Here is a 10,944-nt window from a genome sequence, read left to right as displayed (position 1 = left end):
TAACACTTTTCTCGCTTCTCATTGGTCAATAGCCCGTTGCCGGGGTAACGTGCACGTATGTGAGCGCGGGCAAGAGTACTAGCCGGCCGCCGATCAGGGCCCATATGTCCGACCTCGCCCTGACGAGCAACTGGTAAACGGTGCTTGTCGTAACCTGTCCATCCATATGTCCGACCTAGCCCCGACGAGCAACTGGTAAACGGTGCTTGTAACCTGTCCATATGTCCGACCTAGCCCCGACGAGCAACTGGTAAACGGTGCCTGTCGTAACCCGGTCCGAGGAGAGCCCCAATCTGGACCCCCGGTACTAAATGCATTATCTTTCAGTCTTTCCATTTATTGAAGGCGAGCAATGGCATGTTTGAGCATTAGGATTGTTAGAAAAATAGAATGGAATAATAACCTTATGCTCATTCCTTGAAGGTTTTTTGGTTGATAATGAATGATTAAACTAATTCATTAATATATTTTAGCTTGCGCCATCTTCAGAATGTACAAAAACACAAACAATTGTCGACACAAGCAAACAGAATTCGATTCCATGAATCAAATCGTGCAGCATTTCACTAAGCTCCTTGATGACAGAATAATTACACATAACTATACACATTGCTCTCGGATTAACGATGCGCTATCAATGACACAATCTGCAATCTACAATATAGGTACAATCTATAATACACAATATACTATACAATATATACTACAGTATACATTAAGCAATATACTATATACAATCTCAATCAAATGTTATGACACAATATACAATCTACAATATAGGTACAATCTATAATACAATATATATATATACCAGTATAGCGCCTTTGGGGCGACTAACGGAGCGAGCGAGGGGGTGAGTCTTGCACGTGCGAAATTTCGAGGGGGTACCTCCAACTGACTTGTGCACGGCACCCTACTGACCGGTTTCTAGCGATGTGCCAAATTTGAGCACAATCGGCCCAGCCGTTCTCGAGATCTGGGAGCGGCACCCTGCACGTGCGCACGTGCAAAATGGGTCCCAACTGACTTGTGCACGGCACCCTACTAACTGGTCCCTAACCGTGTACCAAATTTGAGCGCCATCGGTCCAGCCGTTCTCGAGATCTGGAAACGACCCCTGCACGTGCGCACGTGCAGCAGCACCCCAACTCTGGCACATGGATATGCAGTGCCTAGTGGGTGCCTACCTACATGCCAACTTTCAGCGCAATCGGCCAAGTAGTTACCGAGATATTGCAACAATTACAAAACTGACACCTCTTCGTTTTGCACGTGGCACGTGCATAAGGGGTCACCCAAATGCATCGGGAATAGTCCAATACTTGGTAGAAGGAATGAAGCTACCCTACAAAAATTACCGCATGTAAATCGGTCAAGTGGTTGCTGAGATATAAGCCTCGCAAAAGCGTCCGCACGGCCGGCCGGCCGGCCGGCCGGCCGGCCGGCCGGCCGCTCATACTCAGAAATTTCCGTTAATCTAAGGAAAGACTACGCTCGCTTCGCTCGCTCCGTAACAATATATACTAATATACAATATATACTACGATATACATTAAGCAATATACAATATGCAATATGCACTATACAATCTCAATCTAATGCTATGTATGAAACTTCGTGTGTCTTGCACAGCCTAAAATACAAGATCATTGCTTTGTTAAAATCAATTTATGGATATGTACTATTGTTTCCAAATTGAAGGTAGTGTGCCACCGTCCTATGATTTCCCATTTTATTTTTCCTAGGATAAGAAGCTTCTGTTTTTGCCTAATATCGCAAAAAAAAATCAAAAATGGGCCTAAAATAGTGCTTCTTTCGCCTAAAAGTTTATCGGTTTTTCGATATGTATAACAACTGTAGTGGGCTGACCTGCAAACAGGCGTCGGCAACAATCGCGAATGCGGCGCACATGTGACAATAAGCAAAGGTCATTATAGAGTTACGACGTACGGGAATGAGTTATCAGCTGTCTAATCGTAGACAACACAATGTCGAATTTAAACTGTAAGCCTGTATTGGTATTGTTTCATTAATTTGGCTGTCGAACATTAATTTATGGTTTGAAATATTATTTTATGTAAAATAATTGATATGAAACAGCCGTCTCTAAAGTTATGACTCCATCTCACCACATGAAAGTGGCAGAAATGACAATGATCAGCTGACGCATTTTTCTTGGCCGAAGTCAGAGCGCGCGGCCCGACGCACCACCACCGCACCACAAAGTATGAGCAGAAGCCGTGCCCAAAGCCAGGGCCCCGGTAACGTGAGGTAGCCGAGTCGGGGCAGCGTGCGCTGACCCAAGCCGGGGCCGCAGCTTTGGGCGCGGTCTACCGCATCCCTGCGGGCAGCCCCGGGCTATCACATGACACCGGGAGGACGCGCGGCCCCGGCTTGGGTCAGCGCACGCTGCCCCGACTCGGCTACCTCACGTTACCGGGGCCCTGGCTTTGGGCGCGGTCTACCGCACCACCTATCAGGCGTGTTCGAAACCGCAGGAGATGATGATGAACGGGTTTATCGAAACTTGATTGGATGAGCCTATCGGTAATAGCGATTTCAGTGTGTGCATTTATTGTTCATAGTGGTGTGAAATGTGGTTGGGGTACGACCGACAACCCGTCGGGGCGAATTTCGCACTGGGGTACTCAAAATTTGAAGAATTTAAGACGTTTCCATGAGTTTTGAAGGTATGAATAAGTTCTAAAAATCCGGTTCTCCTTATCTGGGCCATTAACTCCATACGGTCCAGGAAAGCTGGCACACTACCTTTAACCCGCGAGTTGCTGGGGGGGGGGGCGTTAAACGCCCCCACTTTTTTCGCCGGGCCACAGCATAAAAACGGCGCGCTGCAGGCGCGCCAAATTTTGGGTACCTGTAGAGAATTGATTGAAGTTTATTGTGACAAAGTTTCAAAAAAATCGGTCGGAAAATTTTTGAGATATCGAGGTTTTAGTGACGTCATGATTTCTGAGTTTTCGACCAAAAACGGCATATGTTCAAAAAATCATATAAAATCACAGAATAAACACACAGACATGCCGTAAACGCCATTAGACTGCCAATACCATGATCAATCAAATGGCTATCTTCAATTATTGATTATTGTTCCGCATTTTCAAAAATCTTGAACTGAATCTTGGCAATTTTTCGTGACCATGATACATGAATTTCTTAAATTGAACTTTTTGAGCCGAAAACGTACACATATGATAAAATGAATGTCACCATCGTGTTCTACGCCCCAAATTACCAACAAAACATGTGTCACAGGCTGCGAATTTCAGTTTTGATTTTCGGGGATATGTGCCTACCCGGTTGACCTGACCTTGACCCTGACCTATGCTTGACTGACCCCTATATGGAGCTGACACTCTTGTAGGCCTTATAAGATGGATTGTGCACCGTTTTGACAGAGTTTATGGCGAGAGGCGCCCATTGCGAAGTACTGAAGTCCATGCTACTGAAAGCCCGATTTCAGGTGTTTGACCTGACCTTGACCCGACATGTGACCTCAAAATTCAACTTTAAAGTACTCATCTGAAGCGTCCGTCGCGCTCTTTCGTTTGCCGCCTCGTGCGTTTCGCTGCGCCTATTGGTTCTCGAGTTATCGGCTGGGGGCGTTTAACGCCCCCCCCCCAGCAAACGGTGGGTGGCGAAATACCCCAGCAACTGCCGGGTTAAAGGGACTATCCCACCTTTAACATGGGGTTTGAGTTGAGATAGCCAAGTTTGCGGCGAGGTTCAGAAACCACTATCTATCTAGGTTGCAACCCCCGCGGCCTCTTTGTGTTGAAGAAATTCGTTCCCTTCATTTGAAAATGGGCCTTGTACAAGGCCCTATCTTCAACATGGAGCGACCGTTAGTGTGACGTCACCTCGTTTAGTCATTCTGATTTAAATGGGTTTGTTCGTTGAAAAATCGCTTAAAACTTGGTCTGAACTTTGTTGTGGTGCCTACAGAGTAAAAAGAATCAGCTTTATGACAGTAATGTGGCCTGGGGAAGGAGGTAATTTTGGGCTGTGACGTCACATATTTGAAAGTTTGTGTTTGGAATATGGGAAGCCTAAGATGTTTAATGAAAAATAAATGCCAGAACCGTGTTCCTGGTCATCCAATCTATAACGTCGGGCACAATTTAACTGGTTTTAACAACATTTTAGAAGGTGGGATAGTCCCTTTAAGCTTGATCCTTTTTGTGCCGCTCCGCTGTAGTGAATACCCCAGCCGTGAGCGCCGAGACCGAGGATTACGGGAAGGAAGACTGACTGCAGCACTCTGGTGTTCAACGGGATAGTCTACCATTTCAGGCTTACGTGGCCTGGCTAAACGAGCCGTGTCAGCCGCGCTGAGGCGGTGCCGGACATCGAGGCTTGGGACCGCGCCTGGGGCAGGGACGCCTGTGTGACCTTTGATTGCGACACACCTCACTCGCTCGGTTACGGCGGGGCAAGACCGGCCGGGCCAGTCCGGCGAGCATGGCTGGATAAGCAGTACGGCATGCTATCTATGATGGCAATGACACCGGACCTCATTGCTGAACACCATTTCAGCGCGACAAAGCCAGTTTTTTATATTCTAGATGAGGATGAGTTGTAAGTAAGTTTTCACTGGGTCAGCACTCACCAACCACTAAAAATGTTCAAAACCATGCCTTCTGTAATTATACCTTTCTGTCCATAGCACCATCTGTTGGGTAGGTAATGTCAAATATCCTAGCTATCATAATCTAAAAACGGGAGACATTCAAATGAACCTGCCCTCTAGTATGCTCAATGCTTACGCGGTAGAGTATGTGACAAAATGATCAATGAACGCTTTCGTTAAGCGCATGTGTTGCAATTTCGCATTATGTGTGCATGTTTGTTTTTGAAAATGTAACTCCACTGCGGTTCGAACACACGACCCATCTACCCGAACTTCGCCGCTCCACCGTCGCGCCACCGAACCGCTACAACGGCAGCGGGAACTGGGGCGGGTGTGTGTGTAGCCGAGCGTTCGAGTTGCGCCTCTCCCCTCCCTCGCCGCCCGGCGGGTCGGCCCAAGGTCGGCCATCCGTGGCCACTGGCCCGCCGCACGTCTGCTGCCGGCCGGTCAGTCAGCTGACCGCCCGCGGCTGCTGGTGCTGTGCGGGTTGCCTACCTGCGAGTGGCCGTCCGGCTCCGTCCAGCGCCGGCCCGAGCGGACAGAGAGTGAGTTGGGCTCGTGACCCTGCGTTGGTCTGATGTGTATTGAGCTCACCATAAGCCAATACAGTGAGTGGTAGAGAACCAAGGGATAATGTGCATAAGCTATTTGCGAGCAATACGTTACAATAACTGAAAGCATTCTAACAAGTAACACAATACAAGCAGACGTATGTTATTTTTTATCTGCATGGACCAACATAACAATAAGGTTTAACAGTAACAGAAAGGTTTGCAAATTCGTTGCACAAATGCAACGAACTTGTGCTGGTATCTGAGCTGGCATAGCATTTATCGCAGTCAGTGCCAGCTGTGTGACAAGCTCCCGGACGTTTGGCAGCGAGCCAATCGACCACTGGCGTGACCTGTCAAGGACACATTCGGTCAGCTTTTCGGCTGACTGTGGGAAAACTAGTAGTCAGTGCCGGCATCGTGTAGCAGGTCAAGGTCATACGTTACCTGTGGGCGAAGCACAGACCATCGCGACTCAACATAAGTGACCTGACCCCAACCGGAGCCGTGTGCACCGTGCTGCCTCGTATCATCGGTAGACGACCTACTCGGGTCAGCAGTTTTGTTTGCTTTGTTTGTTTTGCTGGGAGCAAACTCTTCCGGCATGGGAGGCCATCGTAGAACAATGGGATGACATGATATGGGGACACTGGACGGTGCGAAGTGCGAACTATGCGGAATGCGCGCCGCGGCGTTTAGGAGAGACAGCCCTGTCGCTCAAATGGTTGCCCCAGAGCAGGTGTGGCCCAAGGCGGATTTGTCCTCACCACCGGTTACCTGGCGGGGTTATCAGCCAGTCTAGAAAGGGAAGCGTGTGGCGAATGCGGATGGGCTGGTCCTGAGGAAAAGCAAGGACGGCTGCTGAGCCGAATGATGATCTTCGCTTGTGGTCTTCTGTATAGAATGAGGGTAGAAAGAAAATATCCTTATTGAAATGGATGGTCACTACATAGCCATTGCCACTGCAAAGCTAATTGTTGAACCCTTCGCCGCAGAAACAGTAGGTATCACTGGGAACTGTGCAATTCATATTTTTTAGAAATCATCGAAAAGATAAACTGATTGTTATTGAAAGTAATTTAGACCTCTTCCTTAGTGATAGCTTCTTCGTCCTGCCTGATTCTCAGGACGCATTTATTCCTTTGATTATTTTTCCCTCGTGCTCCGGTCCAGACGGCTGCTGCTCTCGGGACCAATCTTGGTTATTAACCGGCGAACTATTTGTATTCGCCGCATTTGATAACTTGTATCACGATACCGGTGCTAACAAGTGCGTAATCAAGTCAGTCAAGCTTGCAAAATGATTCCTGGGACGTCGATACATGATAAACGGAAATGCCCAATGACCATTTTGCATCCGACCACTTCGTTTTCTGCAGCTGACCATCAGCTAGCGCTGCCATATCTTATGTTTTGTTGGGTTAGGCGCCTTTTTGGTCTGACAAGATCATTTCAGAGCCGGAATTATTGTAAGAATTAGGGGGGAGACATTGGTCTGGGTAGGCACCCTAGAGAGTCACCGGGACTGAGCCCATCTGAATGAACAGACCGCCCAGCCCCCAAGCACTCTCTGCACCCGGCTACGGGTGTGCTCCCTCGGGAGCAGCGGTGCCACTCCAAGGGAGCAGCCAGCATGAGATAAAGTTGCCTGCCCAGCCCGGAGTGGGGTTGGGATTTCAGTATCCTGAGGATGGAAAAGATGGACGGTTGCTGCCAAATCCTTTCTACGGCATTTAAAAGATTGGGCTCGGCATACATACAGGTGAGATAACTCCCATGGAGCTGCGGTGGTTTACCAACTGGCGGACACCCCGGTCCAGGTTCTCGCGTCCCTATTCGAGGAGACTTCACGTTGGAGCAGATGGAAATTACAGGTAATCAAGGACGAGTCTAGGTTAACATTTTCAGGTGGACAGGTTGCAGTTGTAAATAGATTATTACGTTTCATTTGTGACAATGCTGGCTCATCAATAGCCGCGTTTACATAGGGCTAGTTGCCAGATAGTGGAATTTCCACTAACAGAGGGTTCCCGAGAAATACGCCATGGCCAATATCCTGGACGCAATTCGGTGTGCAGACGAAAATATGCATGTGAGTGCTAGAAATTCGTAAATTACATTATTTCATTGACTTTTTTTGTTAAAATCACGTGATGACAAGCTCAGCAAATCTATTCATGGTGGCTTACGTGGCAAATTGGCTTTCCTTTGTGGGATAATGCCATTTTCATTAGCTCTACTTTGATTAGCGTATGACAGGTGTTCGTGTAAAATAAGCAATTTTACCTATTTCCTTCATCAGTTTGGTAGCTGAAACAGCTACCAATTTACTTCCACTATGACAGTTTCCAGTAACATATGCTACTGATTGGCTAATATTAGCCAATCAGATCTCTGGAGTTCCCCGCAGTGCGTTACAACTATGACGCGGCAAAGACATATTTGGACATATCATTTCTATATTGATATGCCTATCTACATTGCGTTGGCCTTGTGTGGATGTCGTCAAGAGAAATATTTTTGCCTAAGGTCTGTGAGACGCTAGTCGCTACTCTTCTATACGTTATAATACCCTTTTTCAATATGAATACGGTGCCGTGTTCTGACTGCAGACTCCTGGTAAGTTTGTGAAGGTCTCACGGAAGGGTCGAGAGCGCTCTTTCGCTTTTCGATCCAGCAGGCAACAGCAATGATTTTTGTAAGGGAGTATCAGTGGAAGTCACAAATTTATTTAAAAGTTGGTAAAGTTGTTTTGGTTTAAAAGTTGGTGCATTTGCCTTGTCAAGGGTATGGAACCTCAATATATTGCTTAATCATATTTCCAGGATGTTGATAGGTATGCTTGGAAAAAGATGTTTTGATAATGTCGAGAAATGTAGCAAGGACCTTCCTATCTTCAAATCAGTTGCTCCCTACAGTTTCATGATTTTAAGGTGTGCATGAAATAATGAGAAAAGGTAAAAACAAAAATATGAACAAAATTTTTGTTAATTCATGATGCATGATAGAAAAATAATTTTCTGTCGTTGATTAAAGCAAGGCTTGCGACTGAACCATAATGATAATGTGCATTGACTGCTGCGCAGTGTCCCAAAATTTGTAGATGTGGGTGGGAAACGACATCGAAATGCAAAAAAGCATTTTCCACTCTCACATCCAGTTTTCAAGCCCAATTTTCCACTCCCAATTCCACCGAGGAGCAATTGCGGGAATGGTTGTTTTACATCTGTCACAATTGTAGATAGATTAATGTTTTTGACCATTTTCCCACTATTTTTGGGCCTTACCTGACCGACAATTTTTCACTCATCTTTTTTTTTTGTCAGCAATTTTCCCCTCTGACACCCAAGCAAAAATAGGATTTTGGTACATTGGCAATGTCCCAAAATTTGTCGATTTGGGTGGGAAACGACATCCAAATTAAATTCATTTTTCACTCTTACCACCAATATTTAAGAATAATTGTCCACTCCCAACCAAGAAAACTTAGGATTATTTACCAGGAGCAGTTGTGTGGATGCCAGGTTTAGCATCAAACATTCTACACCCTGGAATAAAATACATGTTTTTGTTGTTTCTCACTCCTTTTAGATCTCATCGAATCAGCAGTTTTCTACCTCCCCCCCCCCCATTTTGGTGGGTATTTTTCCCCTCTGACACCCATGACAAAACTCAATTTTGGGACACTGCTACGCCGGACGCCGGTGAGACCATCTTGCGCCGAAATTCGGTGCAAGCGATTTTGCGCCGAAATTTCTGAGTGATTTGCGCCAAAAATTAGGTGCCCACTGCTATTGCTTAACGACGCTTGGCGACGTTCAACAAGGTTTTCCATGCCTATCTCTACGCCGAAGGGTGAGGTCTCACCTGGGCGGCCGTTCCTCCGCTGAGTAGACTCAGGGCGGCTCGCCAGTTCGAGCACGCAACGACCGGGGCGGGGACGTCTCGCCCCGCAACCTCTCCAGAGCTGCCCACGGGGCGAATCTGCTGCTAGATTGACCAGCGTACCGCATAAATTCTCGGTGGTGAGCAGCCTTAACGCCTAAAGAGACCCTCCCACCTTCAAAAAAGCTAATGAATTGGCATAAAAGTGATGTCCAATGGATGAGAGTGAGCAAAAAGGAATATCTACTGGTGTACATCAGTTTCCATCGAAAAATATTCACTGTTTTTTATAGATATTACACTTATTATTTATTTCCCGGGGCCTACGCTGTTCATACGAAGTCTTTGGGAAACCGTTATTTGGTATTTTAAAAGTGCGACCGATGTTGCGCGCAAAGCAGCATATACCACCACTGCTTCTTGATGATGTTAGGATGTACAAAACTATGGTCCTTTTAAAGACGATAATGTATTTTACTTGACGAGAATGCTGCAAAAATTCCTCTAATAATTATAACCAGTAATTACTTCTATGATATACGTATGAAGGTACCTATTTTGCAACTGTGTCAAAGCACAAAAGAACAGCATTCTGACAGCTCACTGTGTTATGTGTAAATGGCAAGTTTGGTTAAACTTGGTCAGTGCTGAACTTGGATTTTAATTGCTAATTGTTTTGTCATTTCAGAGTGTTAATGGAAACAGACGATACTGAGCTGGGGCTGGATGCAGGAGGCGACGGACGCTGTGGTGTGCTGGGCAAAATAGTCCAAGATGCTGGTAGCGGGTGAAATACGCAGCTGCTCGTCGTCTCCTAGAGCGCCGCGGACGCCGTGGACTGCGCCATCAAAGTCGACGGAAAGTCGGTTCCAGCAGCCGACCGTCTCAAACTACTCGGAGCCACCCCCTCAACCTGCTCCTTCACTTCGGGGCCCATTGCCGCAGTCTCCGCTCCCGAGTGCTCCCCGGATCCAGCAGCTTCGCAAGCTGACAGCGCGGGGCTGGGGACTAGAGGAACGACAGCTCTGCGCTGTAGCGTCTGGATACGTCCGTGGAGTGCTGGTGCACGCGGCCGCCACCTGGCTCCTGGTGACGCCACAATCCCACGTGGAACTCCTCCAGAGGGAGATGCGGGCGGTGACCTGTATATCACCGGCTGCCCCTTGTTTACCCCAGCCCACGCAGTGATGGCGGAGGCCGGACTGATTGATGCCGGTGCCCGCTGGCCGCCCGGCGAGACGTGCTGGTAGCGAAGCTCTTCGCCAAGGCGCACGCGCTCCCCGAGGGCAAGCCCTCAGGACTATCGCGGAAGATGGGCCGCCCAGCCGACTGAAGTCGGTGACGGGCTGGCGTGGGGAAGGGCACGAAACCTGGCGAGCGGCTGGGATAATCTCTGATTCATGCTCGTGTCGCCAGTCGCGAGTGACATCTGTGTGCTGCGCGCGCGTCCAAGATGGCGGGCGGCGATGAGGCGCAGTCGGCCGCCGCCGCCGAGAAGCCGTCTGAGATGGAGCTGCTTCGGGGCATGCTGCAGCAGCAATTGGAGCTGGCTGCAGCGGCAGCGCGACGTGAGGACCGGATGGCCGCGCTGATGGAGCGGGTGCTTCCCGGCCCGACGGCCGTGCAGGACGCCACGGCACCCGCCCAGGCAGCCGCGGGGCCCGATTCCGGCGCCCGGCCGCGTGCACGCATGCCCGCCGCCGGCACGCCCACGCCCCGGCTGGCGGCTACCGCTACCCTCAAGGAGTTTGAGGCCTGGAAAGAGAAGTTCTCCGGCTACTGCCTCCTCACCGGCGTCCACGATCTCACCGAGGCTGAGCAGCGGGCCGCCCTGCTCGCTGTTCTCGACGACGACTGGGC

This window comes from Amphibalanus amphitrite, unplaced genomic scaffold, assembly GCF_019059575.1.
Source record: "Amphibalanus amphitrite isolate SeventyFive unplaced genomic scaffold, NRLGWU_Aamphi_draft 000564F_arrow, whole genome shotgun sequence".
NCBI lineage: Eukaryota > Metazoa > Arthropoda > Thecostraca > Balanomorpha > Balanidae > Amphibalanus > Amphibalanus amphitrite.
This window is presented reverse-complemented; position numbering follows the sequence as displayed.